The following is a 16,507-nucleotide window of genomic DNA, read 5'->3' as shown; positions in this document are numbered from 1 at the left end:
TTACAGCAGGGTGATGCTGATGTCACTGCAGGATAATCCGTATCGAGTGTGGAGTCGTAGGGGAGCTGTGTATTTGGGGTCAGTCCCCTCTGCTTCCCCACCCTGCCTGCACCCAACAGATGGAAGAACTTGGAGGGAATTCCATGAGGTTTCCCACCAACCTTGACTCCTTCCTGTGGGTTCTGTCCTGAGAATTCTTCATTTCCTCCCACCTCTTTCCTATGGATTTTCCCATGGAAAAATCCAAGACACCCCACTGAAAAAGCAACAATCAGCCTTGTAAATCCATAGCAAGGCAGGAGCTTGATTCTTGCAGGGAAGGGGGCACATTCACCGACCTCATCAATTGCTACCACCGCCCACTAGAGAAAGGAGTGGCCTGAGGGGAACGCTCAGCCTGTTTTGCCTTTCCCATTGCACTACCACTAGTCCTGAATTCACCTAGGGCAAAGTTGTTCAGCTCAGTGCTGAACCTATTCCAGTTTGCATTGGGTGAGAGGCACAAGGCAGAGCAGTGGAAAAGCAAAGAATTTCAATGGGGAAACTGAGGCACAGAGCAGTCCAGGGCCTGATTTTCATACAGCGGTCTCCGTATGGGCATTGCAAATTTTACCTGCAGAAGCTGCCCCCTCATTTTTGTAACCACAATTAATTGCAGGGGCGAATCTTGCCATTTGGGAGCTCTGCACTTTGCTTTCACCTCCAGTTAAGTATTTAGCCATCTAAATACCAAGCTTGGTGCCAGCATTGAATCTGGGTTATAAAAAAGCAAGGGCACAATATGCACCAATTACAAAAGGGGGCTTTGAAATTATGCCTCCCCCCCTCGAGACTTGCCCAGTGTCACAGCAAATCAGTGGCAGATCTGGGCATGAAACCCAGGAGTCCTGCCTCCCAGTCCTGTGCCCTAACTACTAGACCATGATGCTTCCAATCAGAGTAATGTCAACGTAAGCTTTTTATTCGGCTGAGGAAACGAACGTGACTGCAGCCCTTTGTCTCGACTGGTCCCAGATATTTCCCTAATGAGCTATCCGCACTTGAGACAGTTCATCCTAAAGCGTGTTTATAAAGTTAATTCAAGGACAGACCTCAGAATCAGTGAATTAATGCTGCAGACCCTTGAAGAGAACCTCTGCTCATCAGCCAGCCGGCTCACCTAATTTGACCTGCTTGTTTTATGGCATGGGATTATTGAATTACTTATCTTGCAGTCATGCTTAGCGGGCCTAGCAGAGAGGGATCTCATTGTGTTCGGAGCTGTACAAACATGAAAAGAGGCAGTGCCCGCCCCCAGACACTTGCAGTCTAAACTGACAAGGCAAACGATGGATGAGAGAAAATAAAGCAACGTCTCCTTTCTGTAGCTAGGGAAATGAACCACAGTGAGCTAGCTGATTTCCTGACGTCATTCAAGCACTCTGCAGCACAGACAGGATCTGAAACACAGATCTTCAGCCGCCCTCAACCGCGAGATTGCTCTTCCTCTCCAAGCAGTGCATCACCTGGCTTGCGATGGCACGGTATTCTTCTAGCCTTGCAAACACTCTGCAGCGACTCTACTGCAGCATTAACACAGCCAGAGAGGTCTCTCCACCCCAAGGCCATTCCAGCCCCTATCCTTTTGCAAAGGATCCTCCTATGCTAAGATAAACACCCAAATCTGGTGCCATTTCCAATTCCCCCTTCACCGGCTCGGCACTAACCTCCAAGTCCTTGCCTCCCTTTTGAGCTGGAATCCAATTTACGAAGCCTTTAATTTTAAACTCTCCCATCATGGACTTAATAAAGCCAAATGACAGGTAATGGTCCCAGAAGCCAGGAATAATTGGTTCTCTCCCGACACTAATAAGGCCTGATCACATGCCTGCACGCTCCTTTTCCAGCTCACAAAAGCACAGCTCCCCAAGGACACCGCGACAAGGGGGAGAAACGGGAAATAAACCCTCGTACAGGCAAGGGGAGGAAAAAAGACACCTATAGGAACATTTAAAACCAAAAATGGGTAGCGCAGGATCATGCTGGCTGTTGCCTGCTCTCTCCCGGAATTCATCCCGGGCCCACGTGCTCGCTCCATTTCCCCAACAGGGCACTGGGGGCTCTCGTCGGCGCTACAGGCGCCGTGGCTGCACATAGGCATGTAGCAAACCGGCTCTGATTTCTGCCCAACGGCATCAGTGTCATACTGGTCGGGATGTCAGCTCGGGAGAACGTCAAGGCAGCAGTCAGGTTGCGCTGTCACAAAGAGAAATAGATATCATTTCAAACACACAGCTCCAGAGAGAGGGCGGGGGAGGGCTGGGGGGCGGGCGAGGAAGACAAGAGCATCCCACAATGCACTTTGGGGGTGCTTAACTCTGCTTTGGCTGCATTGGAGAAGGATCCATCGTTTGCACGACACACCGCAGGCCTGGGGAGTGTGGGAGAGAAATCGCAGGGGGCCTGATTGTCAGTTACACTAAGGCTGCTTGATGCTGCTCTGACAGTGTAAAGAGGCGGAAAATGCTTCCTCTCCAAATGCCCCCTGCACAAAGGACCTCATTAGCTGGCAGAAGCTGGTGTAAGGGTAATATGCTAATTTTCCCTATGCCCTAGCATAGGAGGCAGATTGGGGGCATATTTCTCTCCATCTCTTTTCTGCTTCCCGGGGCCCATGGGGAGGCATAGTAAGCAGAGTATAAGTTAAAGCAGCCTTGAGGCTGCTCTACCTTACACTATGCACTGAGCAGGTAGGGATTTTGCACCAGAGGCTGAGCAAACCTCCACCCCACCAGAATAAGGTGATAAAAGGCGTCTTAAAATCATTTTTCTCTCCTCCCCACCCCACTGACTTCCCAGCCCTAGCAGAGAAACAGAGTAACTGAGAATCAGGCCCAGGCTGTTTACATTGTTCTACTGGCTCATGTAATAATACGCTGCACTATAGCACCTTCCATCCAAGGGGAGCCAAACACTGGAGTCAAAGAGAGTCAAAGCCACTTTATGAGGAGAGACCGCACAAGCCCTATGTGCCAAATAAGCCCTATTTTGAGGGTGTCGGTGCTTCCCAGGAATCGAACTGGCCCTTAGCATGGGGATGGATTTCACCCATTAAGGAACGAAGCCTCATGGTCCCCCTGTCAGGGAAAACACTGGTATTTCCCCCATTTTTCAGAGAGGGAAACCGAGGCAAACAAAGGCGGAGTGATTTGTCCCAGGTCGTAGAAGGAATCTGTGGCAGCACCAAGGCTAGAATGCAGTGCTCCAGATGCCCAACCTCAGCTATGAGACCATCCCTAGGCAGCACCTCTCTTTTTTTTCTGGTTGTAGTCTTTGGTTTCTCTTTTACTTCACTCCCATTCAGCACTGCGACAGCTCCGTCGCTGCCCCTCCTTCCCAGGGCACTCTCTTACCAAGCTGGCGAGTCACCTTTTCTGGCGGCACGTGCATTTGCCAGGCAGCAGGCAGATGGTTAAACCATTTTTACTCTTTGAGGGAGCAGTCAAAATGGGAAGCGCTTAACTGCAGTCACCTTCCCGCTGAGAGCGGCTGTTAGTGAGCTGCCGACTGGAAAGGCAAAAGCGAAACACATGGGGCATTACAGCAGCTCCTGGAGAAGTGACAGGTCAGCATCACCCTGCTACAGTGACACCACTCAACAGGGGTATAAAATAAAGAGCACTAGACTGACGGTCTGCCAGAGCAGACAGCCCTGCAGATACTGCCTGGAAAGAGTTTTCCCACTTGGCCCAGTGGTTAGATCCTGTCTAGAGACAAATTTAGGAGGCAAGGTTCAGATCTGGGTCTACATTAGGTTTAGGTTAGAGTTTGGGGGTTGATGCTAATCCAGGACTAAGGTTTGAGTCTGAGGTACGCTGAAATCTTGCACAATGTTCTCATGGATTTTAGCCCCAGATGGCAGGAATCTTGTGATGCCAGCTGCTGTCCAAGACATCTGCCAGCTTCATCTACTAAAATCCCACAAAATAACCCAACAGCATGAGATTTCTGCCATTCTGAATGTGGAAATCCCATGAGGACTTCTGATCACACGAGATTTCTGCTATCTTTAATTGTGGAAATCCCATGAGGTCATCTGATGCCACAAGATTTCTGCCATCTCGGGTACAGTCACGGTATTCTCAAACCAAAATCTGGGATGCTTTTGGGCCAACATTTTTAGAGTCACAAAAGAGCCACCCAAACCACACTTTATTTTAACCGCAGCGTGCTAGAGTTGCAACTGCCAGCGTTTGATAGTCCAACAACCCCAGTGCATTTCTCAGACAGGATGATATTTTCCTCAGTATATCAGCTGTTCTAAATGAGTTCATCCCGAAACACTGAGCACTTGTCATTAATATGGACTCTGAGCAAATGTACAGATTCTGTTGGGGTCAGCCCTCATTTGATTGTTCTCCTGACTCCAAACACACTTCATCCCACTGAATGCTTGTGCTACTGCCCTGTCTGTCCCTGGAAAACACCAAGCAAGTTCTGTTTGCTGTAGCAACAAGCAGTTTGCCATTACAAGATAATAAATGTTTTGACAGATGTAATGAGAAATTAGAACAATTCAGGTGTCCTGAAAGAAGTTCCTAGGATTCGGGGACATCAAATAAAAAACTGGAACCATGACAGCAAAACCAGGACAGACAGTCACTTTAATCTTGGGCTGTATCTAAACCACTTCTGGAAAACAGGCTTGTTTGGACTGTGGATCTGACGCAGACCCAAAGCCATAGGGCTATGATTGGATTTGCCCATTCCTTAGGCAAAGCACCTTGAACCTTTCACCCAAAGCTTGAGTACTATGTAAAACAGATTGGAGGTTTCAAATAAACCACTTGACAATATTGTTAAGGCGCAAGGGCATTCTCGTCATATCTCTAGTATTGTTAGAAACAGTAGGCAGCAGAAATCTTGTAGGAAAGCCCTTTCTCATAAGATGTCTAGCAACATGCTCCGGTCACATATCTTCCTCTCAGGAATGCTCCCCATGACCCAAAGCCATCTGCTAGCCAAGCCCTATTAGAGTATAGCACAGCTCCAACCCTCAGGAATGCCCTTGGTGTGCCCTCTACCCAGAGGCTGCAGGAATGGGGTGGGATTGAAGCCAGCTATGCCAGTGGTACACCATCGGGGGGCTGCCCCACACCAGAGGACAGTGTGCCAATCCTCAACAAAGCAAATCTGTCTGCTTTCTGCCCATTTGCACACGGGAGCAGCACATAGGCACAAGAGCAGGGCTCCCAGGGCCATCAAAACAGCTGTGTGGCACTAGCAGGTCTTGTGGACAACCCGTAAAGCCCACTCTGCCTTCTGGAGTTTGCCATTTATTTTTGGGTAGCATCTTTGATCCACGAAGTACATCTCACAGAAAGCCTTGGCACCCGCTGCAATATAATCATCTGATAGGAAATCTTGCACTGGAGAGAGGCCAGAATTTCCCTCACAATCAACCTCTTTCAGTAACCACTGAACTCTCCCTTCCTCCTTTCATCGTCCACATTATTTGTCTCTTTTCTTTTTTCCAGATCCCTACGAAGAGCCTCTGAAAACCTATTGACACAATTGCTACCTTCGGTAACTTGTTACGCGTATGACCCACAGGCTGTCTGGTGCAATCGTGCCTAAATTCCTTGCATGCTGTCTCCTCCCTTGCCTATATCAGGGATCTCTCATTCTTGCACGTGACACTAACTCAAATAGCCGTATGGCCTCCCACTTCTCTAGTCCCTTCAAATAGTGTTATACCTTAAAGTAGTTCCTTTTCTCCGCCCCCCCATTTTGCTTTGCATGTGTAATTCTTTCAGCCTTTTTTGAATTACTTGAAATCCCAGAAGACCCTGCCTCGTTCTGTTCACCCTCTGCTTTGCCCTGGGCTCTGCATCTTTCTCCTATAATACAGCAACCAGAGCCGCACACTATATACAATACATAGGGCCCTTTGCTTTCAGTTTTTATTTTATTTTATTTTTCCCAGGCATGTACCCGTGTTTATTATCACAACCACAAAAACGGGTGACAATCAGTGCAAAAACTATTAATAATTTTTCTGGGTAAATATTGGGGTTTATTTTGGTGGACGGAAAGATGGTGCAAAAAAATATTCCGTGGGTTAATGCTTTGAATTCCTTTCATCAGTGTGGTTTGCTGCAGAACTAAAAGAGAAAACTCAACACACGACGCCACTTCTGAGTTTAAGAAAACAGCACATCTCTAACCCCCAAATAAAACTTTGCATTTGAATAAACAGTTTACTGTTGTTGACTTGGAACTATGACCCCATAGTTACGTTTAATACTGGGCCACACCATTTGCAGCACATACAATCATGTTAATTCTTTTCTCCTGCTTTTGTTTTTGTTTTTTTAAACTTTCAAATACTTCCTTGAATTCTGAAACATATTCTGGTTGTTTGGTTTTTTCCCCATTTTAGTGCGTCAAATCTTTAAACCGTTCTCTGCTAACTGCTTGAAATGTCTACATGGTGGGTGTGAGATTCATCAGTATGTTCAAATGCACACGCACTTCAGAACCTGCGCACAGGCCTCTTTGTTTATGATGTGTAACTTCTAGACTAATATTTAGCCTTACTTCAACAGGCATATACACACAGACTAATGTATTATTGCAATGCATATGGCTCTTTCAACGTATTGTATTTTCCTAATAAAACAAGTTATATCATAAAAAAAAAATTCCCCTTTCACCCCTATGGGTGGTATGTGTCTTCCTCAACCTCGGGTCCTCTACCAGAGGCCTGGGAGTTTGAGGGTTCTGCGCAGTATCTTAGCTGTTCCTAGCACTGCACTCTTCTGGACAGAGAGCTCTGATGTTGTTCCTGGGATCTGTTGGAGCCACTCACCCAGCTTAGGAGTCACAGCCCCGAGTGCTCCTACCACCACTGGGACCACTTTGGCCTTCACTTTCCACATCCTCTCTAGTTCCTCTTTCAGGCCCTGGTACTTCTCCAGCTTCTCATATTCCTTCTTCCTGATGTTGCTGTCACTTGGCACTGCTATATCTATCACCACCGCTGTCTTCTGCTCCTTGTCTATTACCACGATGTCTGGTTGATTGGCCAGTACCTGCCTGTCCGTCTGGATCTGGAAGTCCCACAGAATCTTAGCCCTGCTATTCTCCACAACCTTCTGTGGAATCTCCCATCTGGTCTTGGGAGGGTCTAGCCCATACGCTGTGCAGATGTTCCTGTACACAATGCCAGCCACTTGGTTGTGCCGTTCAGTGTATGCTGTTCCTGCCTGCATCTTACATCCTGCCACTATGTGTTGGACTGTCTCTGAGGCCTCTCTGCACAGTCTGCACCTTGGGTCCTCTCTAGTGTGGTAGACCCCTGCTTCAATGGATCTGGTGCTCAGTGCCTGTTCCTGTGCTGCTATGATCAGTGCCTCAGTCCTGTCTTTCCAGTCAACTGGATAGCATAGTGGTTAAGAGCGCTGCCCTTTGATACAGGAGACCGCCCTTTGATACGAGAGACCGGGGTTCAAATCCCTGTTGGTACTCATATATATATATATATGAAGGATACAAAAGTAGGCTGAACATCAGACACAAAAAAATGAATAATCCTTTGTAAAACTGGGGAAATTTTCAGTAAAAATTGGTTTAAACTGAAAATGAAGGGGTTTAATAATACAGCAGTAGAAAGAAGGGCGATTTATGCAAGTGATCTCTTATAGGAGCAATATACCAATTTGGATCCTTTCCCAACATCTGCTCTAGCTCCGGACGAAGGGAAAGGAAGATGCTATGATTTCTGTAGCTTGTATGTGAAATAAAAAGCCATCTCACTGAGTAAATGGAGATTTACAGTAGAATACTTCTAACCCATGGGACATGGGTGTGGATAGCCTCCTGGTATGATGTATTGCAGTGGTAAGATTGCCAAGACTTGCATCACTGGCTCTTTTATACAACCTTCTAAAAGTAAATAGCACTTATATAGTTCTTTACAGCACCAAAGCGCTGTACAGATATTAACTAATTCAGCCCAGTAAGGATAGATTGTATTAATATCACCATGCTACTGGCAGGGGAATTGGGGCTTAGTAAAGTGAAGTGGTGCCAAAGGTCAAAGAATGGAACGAGGAAGAGAACCCAGGTGTCCTGGTGCATAGTCTTGTGATCTAGCCACTTGGACACATTCCAACTTTGGGAAGAGGGCATTTTCCCCTGTTTCCATCTTCTAGTCAGTTCCGTGCTACACCCAATTGCCAAACCAAATCCAGGGTGACCAGACAGGAAGTGTGAAGAATCGTGACAAAGGGTGTGGGCGGGGTAATAGGCACCTATATAAGACACAGCCCCAAATATTGGGACTGTCCCCATAAAATCAGGAGATCTGGTCACCCTAACCAAATCAGAGCAGCAGGGGATCTAGTCCAATATTCTGTCTCTCCAGATGCTTGACTTCCTTGTGAAGCAATCCCTAGTGGATAGTCATGGAATAATCACAACATAAAGCAAGTTTCTTCCTATTCCTCATCACACCCTGAATCATAAGGGTTTATAACCCTTATAAAGAAACAAACGTGAGCATACAAGGGAAAGAGATGGGTAGGGTTCTAAAAAGAATTAGACTCTGCTCCCACTGAAGTCAATGGGCATTTTACCATTGATTTTACTGAGAGCAGAGTTAGGCCAAGACAGAATGCTTTGGAAATCCCACCTCTCAGAGCCTGAAATGCTGCCGATTTTGCACATCAGTAAATGGCTGCGCAAGTGACATGGCAATGGAGAACTGGGGCTGCAGACCAACATTTTCGCTAAGCGGATAGTTAGCTAAGCTGGGCACCAATTTGCACTAAGCTGGGCTCCCAAACACTGAGTCCTCCAGAGTCCATGAAAACATTGGCCTAAATGTCTACACTTCTCTTTGAACCCTACTGCATTCTCACACACAGCATTACATCTTGTGGCAGCAAGTTGCACAGACAGCAGAAAACATTTCTTTTACAACTAGGGCTGATCCTTAGGAGGATCTCTTTCCAGCTCACATGCAGTCCAGCAGTTGAATTTCTCACAATGGACCTACAGGCCCACACGAGGAAGAGGACTCTTATGCTTAAAGCAGAAGATCTAGGTTCAGTTCCTGGCCATAAGCTCCTTGCTGCACTGTGGGCAAATCGTTCTGTCTTCGTACGTCAGTTCCCCATCTGTAAAAGGAGATAATAATACTCCCTTTCTCCTCCTCTTTGTCTACCCTATCTATTGAAATTGCAAGCTCTTCACAGAAAGGGATTGTCTCTTGCCTTGTGTCCATACAGTGCCTATAGAGGGCCCCTGATCTCAGCTGGGATTCTCTAGGAGCTACAAAGAATAAATTCTAATGTGGAATCTGTTTGCCCCAAGGCTATAAAAATTAAGGGTCACATGCTGCAACTCTTACACCATTGTTCCTTTGATTTTAACGAGATGGCACAATGTCAGCACTGTTCAATACCGTTCAGGATTGCAAAATCTGGCCCTTGAGAAATAGAGACATAGAAACTATGAACAACAGAATCTCAGTTGTTCTTTCAAGCTGTGGCTTCTTCTTAAGCAATTAATGTATTAAGGGAAAGAACATCTCTTCAAAACTCTCCTCTCCTCCCCCCTCTGGAGAGTTTTCCTCTTGAGTTTTCTGGTACGTTTAATAAGGTGCAGCTTTCAAAGGAGCCAAGTCTAACCAGATGTTCCAGCAAAAGGGAGTTTGCAAAATACAACTCCTCTTTAGAAGGGGAAGTTGGGGTGTACATGTGTCATTTTTTTTAGTTATTAAATGTAGGTGTTAGACTGCTGCACCTAGAGAACAGCTAAGACCTGAGGTTTCTTTTCTGTCAATACCCACCCTGCTCCAGTTCAGTCTGTGATAGACACTTGTCCTGCTCACTGCCTGTTGTCTTTTCAGACCGCACAAACATACCATTGTTCAGACGGCAACATCACAGAGAGAGGCTCTCATCACACTCTTCTGTCAGAGTTGGACACTGTTCAGATTTCAAAGCCCAGAGCAAGGGTTTCAACTGAAGTTTTTCTGCTGGGAGCATGTTGACAAGCTGAGTGACTTGATCTCAGATGTGCCAGGCCATAATAAAATGACCAGTCACCCAGGATCCTTCATAGAGCCAGACAAAGGTACTGCAAGGGCAGAGAAAACAGATGCCCTGCAAATACCAGAAATCACGTGGTGTTTACTAGGAGTCTCAGCCTTGTTCCTGCCTCTCCACTGGATCAGTTCCAGATTTTCAGGGTTCGCACTGGACTGAATCCAGATTGAATGACAATGTAATAATTTGTATGTCTCTCTCTCTCTGCTTTGATTTTAAGCCAACAGTTAAAGCGACACAGGAGCATAGGAACATAGTAATTTCCACGCTTGAGCCGACCTCTTGTCCATTTAGCCCAGTACATTATTCAGTACCCTGGTGAGTGTAATAGTGACAACACAGATCTCTCTGTTCTGATGCTTGGGGTACTGTTACTTTAAGAGAGATGGAAGGAGGAGACCTGGCTGGTCAAGAGTAAACAAGAAGGAGGGCCTACTAAAAGGAGAACTTGGAAGCTGCTGCTTAAATGCTTTGTCTGGGTCACTAAAACAGGGTGCAAGACACTTGTTAACCAGGTTGTGTTGCACATACAATAACATGACTGGGCTGGGGGGAGATGGGAAATTCTGTTTTGCGGAAGATTGCAAAATTTCTTTTTTGTTCCGATTTGGCATGAAATCTGAATATCTGGACATTCTCCATGAAAGAAACTTTTGTTTCAATTGATCAAAACATTTCACATTTGAATTTTTTAAAAAGTCTACACTGCATTTATTTATATACACACACACACACACTATAAATGTAAAATAATATAAACATTATAAATATTCAAAATAAAATGTCATTTTGAAAGGAAACTCTAAGTGTTTTATTATGATAAGGGGAAATCATCTATCCCCCCTTTTTTTCCCCTGAAATTCTGGGTTCTATTCCTAGATCTGCTACTGGCCTTCTGGGTGATGCTGAGCAAGTTACTTCCCCTCTCTGTGCCTCAGTTTTCCCCACCTTTAAAATGGGATACTGATAATTGGTATCATTTGTTAAGAGCTTTGAGGTCTACTAATGAGGAGTGCTATATAACAGCTGGGTATTATTAATATTAGTATTAAATAAGACCATGCCTAGAAAATATTGGGGTCATTGTGTAATCCTTAGGGCAACCAATGTACCGTATTATAATATTGGGAAGGAGCACTGTGATTGGACGTGGCACATCAGAGTGTGTGGCTCTTACTGTTTTGTTTTCATCTTGAAATTTCCTGAAGGCTGCTGGCAGCAATGGTCTTGTATCCTCAGCTCAGCTGTACCCTGTTATAGAGGAGAAACACATGAAGAGCTCTCAGTCATGGAGTCTTTTGTTCATTCTTGGCTTGCTGTTTTCCCTTAAAAAAGTCATTCAAACTGAAAATAAACGGTTGCTCTTTATGGACAGAAAACATATCAGTAGTTGACACCTGTGCCAGGACAACGTAACAGATTGGTGCTTACCCGGCCCATATCTGAACCATTTAAACCTCTCCGAGTCTACAAATTGCACTGACCACCGTACAGCAACAAACTTTCTTGGTAGATTTTTGGGGCTTCTTGCTTTCGGCGGCACCAGCAATACTGCGGATATGTTTGTCCAGGACATTTTTATATTCCTGCTCCTAGTGCTGGCTGAAGGCAGGAAACTGAGGGTCAAAACAAATGAACCGTGCATGGGCTAGATGGAATTTAAATACAGCCTGTGTAATGGGTGGTGTGTGAGTTGTACTGCCCCAGCAATAGCCCCCTGAGGCACAATCTTGCCTGGCTCCTGGCTGGCAGTCATTTATTCCTGGCCTATGCCAGCAGCAGATTACTACCTCCCCCTGCTCCCACCTTGCTCAGCTGCTCTGAGTAGTGAACAGAGTTGCAGAGCCATAACTTGGCCTTTCTTCAGCCTCTCCCCACTCACACAATCTTAACCAGCACTCCCACCAATTCCTATTTGCTCAGAGACAATGTCGGCATAGTGGCCATAGAAGTCTGTTTGAGATTGTTACCTCTCTGCATGGGCATCGAGTCTGACTCGCAATCTAGCCCTAGATAGCTAATTTCTTCTGAAATTATCCAAACTTGTCCAAAGCTTTCAAAAAACTTGGATCAGGTTCTGTTCCCATTTTGGGTGAAGAGTCCAGCCTTTACCTCTCCCAACTCAACGTGTCCATCTCTTCACCCAGTCCTAGCAGAGGAACTCTGATTAAACCACACGCTCCTCTGGCCTGGGCAGAAATAACTGTTGCACAGGACAGAGCATTAGAAAGGTCTTTATCTTGACACTTTAAAGATCTCCCTTCCCCCTGGACAATTTGGTGTCACACTCTGGGTGATTTGGAAATCTTATTCCGAAGGATCTTTGAGCCCTTTGATCTTCATAAAAACCAGTCACAGAATGTCTTATACTGTAATGCCTTGAGGAATGCCATAAACCCAGCACCATTGCTATATCTGCTCTTTGGTACATCTAAGCTCACGGTATTTATGACCTCATATTTTCTTTAAAGGGATGCTATCTGCTTAAAAATTGAGTATTAAAAACACAAATGTCATTACCCACGTCTGCCTTTTAGATTATTAAAAGAGAAAGAATTTTAAAAACATAATAACTTTTTTTTACATGCTTTTCAAGTCCTTTGCCTCTATTGGCTATCTGATAATGAAAACTGATTAGTCAGTTTCACACTTGTTTCTAGACAGTTTCATTTTTCCAGGTCTCAGAGGCCTTGCAATTTTTTGCGTGGAAAGGGAATGTTTACATCCAACCAAAAAGATGCTCGATTATTTTTAATTTCCAACATTTATTTTACTATTTTTTTTGTAATGCTGTTTAAAAAAAGTGCAGGGCCTAAGCCAACTGATAATGATTATTCAAGGTACTCCATAGGTCAGGGGTGGGCAAACTACAGCCTGCAGGCCAGATCTGGCCCACCAGTTGTTGTAATCTGGCCCTCGAGCTCCCACTGGGGAGTGGGGTCTGGGGCTAGCCCCGCTCCAGCCCTCCAGCCACAGAGCAGGGTTGGGAGCTGCTCCATGAAGCTCCCGGAAGCAGTGGCATGGCCCCACTCTGGCTCCTACGCATAGGAGCAGCCAGGGGGCTCCACTCTGCACATTGCCCCCACCCCAAATGCCGCCCCTGCAGCTCCCGTTGGGCTTGAACTACAGCCAATGGGAGCTGAAGAGGTGGTGCCTGCAGATGGGGTGTTGCCTGCAGATGGGGCAGTGCGCAGGGCCACCTTGCTGCACCTCTGGGTAGGAGCCGGAGAAGGGACATGCCGCTGCTTCCGGGAGCCGCTTTGGGTAAGTGCCATCTGCAGCCCTGAGTCACCCCCACCCTGCACCCTAACCCCCTGCCCCAGCCCTGATCCCCCTCCTGCCCTCCAAACCCCTTGATCCCAGCCTGGAGCACCCTTCTGCCCCCCAAGCCTCTCATCCCCAGCCCCACTCCAGAGCCTGCACCCACAGCCAGAGCCCTCAGCCCACTCCCCACAGCCCTGCCCCAGCCTGGAACCCCCTCCCGCACCCTGAACTCCTCATTTCTGGCCCCAGCCTGAAACTTGCACCCCCAACCAGAGCCCTCACCTTCTCCCACACCCCAACCCCAATTTTGTGAGCATGCATGACCCAGCCACACAATTTCTATTCCCAGATGTGGCCCTCGGGCCAAAAAGTTTGCCCACCCCTCCCATCGGTAAACAAGATAAAATATCAGGAAGTTGATTCTGCAAATCCTTATTCACTCAAGTCTCTCTCTATCTGTGATATTTCTGAAAGGCTTATCACTTGTTATCTTAAGGCCTGATCCTGCAAGGTACTGAGATCTTTCTGAAAGGTCCTCAGCTTTTCAGTGGTAGCGGAGGGTAGTAATCAGTAGCCAGGATCATGGAAACCAATGGGACTAACTGGACAAGTAGGAGTTTGCAAGATCAGGGCCTAGCATGTGCAACATTACACTGCCCTTAACTGTCAAACATTTGCATTTCCCAAAATAGGTCAAGATCCGGGGCTAACCATCATAGAGAGCAGTCACCAGGGTATCCTGCTTTCTAGACATCCCTGATCATGAAAGGTGGCATGGTCCCAGAGCCAACATTTGCAAGCTCGAATGCAAGGACAGGGCCTGTCAGCAAGAAGGGTGTTCCATGCTGCCAGATGGATTGGCCAGCGAGCGCCCCCCCCTTTCCAGTCCTGTGGGTCAGGAAGGGGTCAAAAGCTGCATCCCTACCTAGTCCCATTGAAAGAGATACCTCCTATTCCGAACCTGCTGCCAGCACGGGAAATTGGACAGCAAGTGGACTCTCACTCCTGTCTATATGGTGGAAAGTGAAGATCCAGCTAGCTCAAGAGATCTGAGTTTTTATGCACCCCTCAGGAGAAGCCTCAGACAAGCACTTGCATTGCCTGTGCTTAGGGCAAGCACAGCAAGACTTCTCCTAAGTACAGAGTGCCAGTGATTTAGAAAGCAAGGCAGGGACATTATGGTTGATTAAGCTTATGGTGCTACTTAACCTTTCACCACATCTTCCCCATCCCTTATCAACAAGAGTGCCAATGAACAAGTATATCCCAGGTCTTCATTCAAGGAAAGAAATGACAAATGCAAACAGAATTCCATAGGAATTATGCTGTCATTACAGAAGTGAGGGAGGAAGGCTTCCGATGTCATTACATTTCTCATTTGTCTGGCATAGTGATCACAAGAATCAAGTCAGGAGGAAAAAAAAAACACAAAACAACAAATAAAGAAGTAACACTAGAAAGAATAGAACATAGCAAGAAAGAAAAGCAAGAAAGAAGCCCCCTGTAAAAGTAACAGTCCCCAAGACGACGATGTCTCTCTTTCCTTTCCCTTTGGAGGGTGGGCTAAACCAGGTCATAACATTTTGTGCATGGTGCTAAGGAAGAAAAGGGACTAGGGGAGGAGAATTAAAAAAATTACAGGTCCCAGCGAGTGATTTGTAGAGAAGGAATAAAAAGGGCACCTCTCTAGGTCGGCAGAGCTTTGGAGGCACCTGGTACAGCTCCCATCGACAAAGGCTCGAATCTGTGTCATTAGCAGACAGTTCCACAGGTTTGAGGGCTAATTTATGATTTCTAGATTGCCAGCTGTGGCATAATTCACCGGGCAGCAAGGCTGAGGTCAATATATGTTTAAGTAAAAAGGTTTTTCAAAAGCCTCTGGAGTCAATCAGGAAAAGCTGTAGTTATTGCATGGGAGGGAGGGTTGAGAGAAGCTGAAGGCTGGGGTCGGGGGGGCGGGGGGTGAATACAGCAGTCGATTCCTGTTAAGTAAATAAGGCTGTTTTATTGCTAAACTGCAGTCTAGCACCAAGGCAAGTCCCGGAACTTCAGAGCCAATAGATCTACCCTTTGGAAAAGAAGAGTCTGCAAAACCGCCTCTCACTCGCTCCTCCTCATTCTCTAAGCACCGTCTCAGACTCAGAGCCTTTCTTCCTTCAGAGCAGAGAGAAGACCCACAGCTCAGGTCATCACTAAGCCTCATGGTCTGGGGCAGATTAAGGCAATCCAGGGTCCTAGACATGCCTGCCCCCAGGGCTCTGGCCCTGTGGCTCACACTGCACCACGGTTTCATGCCACAGTCTTGAGTGCCAGTGAGACTCCTCTTCTCCTGCCCTTCCAGAGAGGCAGGGAACCACGCTGGGGCCATCTTCTGTCCCTCACCAGGATTGGCCGTAGGGTCCCTCTCTACTGCTTGGGAGCAGATGTCACTGCATTAGTTCCATTCAGGTCCCATTTTTCAAGTTTTTCTTTGTAACTGTGAAGGTTAGAAACTTACATTTTTTAAAGTGAAAGCTGAAATTCTCATGCTGTCCCGTGACTCCAGGAGCTGGGGCCCTAGAAAAAGGCCTGGAGTACCTGTGCCTTAATGTAGCCCTGTTCATGGGGGTGAAGCGATGGAGTTTCTCCTGGATAGAACTGGGCTCAGAACCATTTATCTAAATACTCCCTGGAACCCTGCCTAACATGGGATCTCATTCAAAACCTCCCACCTCTCCCCGACCCAAGCAACAAGCTCTTCAGAATCAAAACCATGCCCAGTTTTGCCTGTCTCCACCCCAGTGTCACTGTGCTGTACGTTTCATTAAGGCACGGAGAGCTCATGTTTAATGCTTCCATTATATCTGACCAGCAATCAGAGCCTGCTGGCAGCTGCAGCCTGCAGCACTCCATTCTGTCCATCTGCAGTCCCGAGATCCACCTTCCACAACAGAGGACAACTTTTGATCCTTGCAAGCAGCCTCTGCTTTCTTACGCAATGACAGCTGCTCCACAGAGTCACATTGCTCACGATGGCCCTGGGCTCTCAGATCCAGATTCCAGGGGACAGATTCACTGCTATTCTCTGGCTGCTTTGCACCACTCCAAAGCAGTTGGGAACCTAACTTAACTGGCCAGGTTAAGCTAGAGCAGTGCAAAGCAGCCGGAGC

The 16,507-nt window shown here is 46.7% G+C and overlaps 1 long non-coding RNA gene across 1 annotated transcript in view; it reads right to left on the bottom strand.

Annotated features, from left to right (window-relative positions):
• LOC142045858 (uncharacterized) overlaps positions 1-10,095 on the bottom strand; it is a 36,007-nt gene extending 25,912 nt beyond the window's left edge. Inside the window, exon 1 of the long non-coding RNA XR_012654750.1 lies at positions 9,911-10,095. This is a non-coding gene — a long non-coding RNA (uncharacterized LOC142045858). The remainder of the gene's footprint in view (positions 1-9,910) is intronic.
• Positions 10,096-16,507: the final 6,412 nt, after the last annotated feature.

Source organism: Chelonoidis abingdonii, chromosome 22 (assembly GCF_003597395.2).
Source record: "Chelonoidis abingdonii isolate Lonesome George chromosome 22, CheloAbing_2.0, whole genome shotgun sequence".
Taxonomy (NCBI): domain Eukaryota; kingdom Metazoa; phylum Chordata; order Testudines; family Testudinidae; genus Chelonoidis; species Chelonoidis abingdonii.
This window is presented reverse-complemented; position numbering and strand designations above follow the sequence as displayed.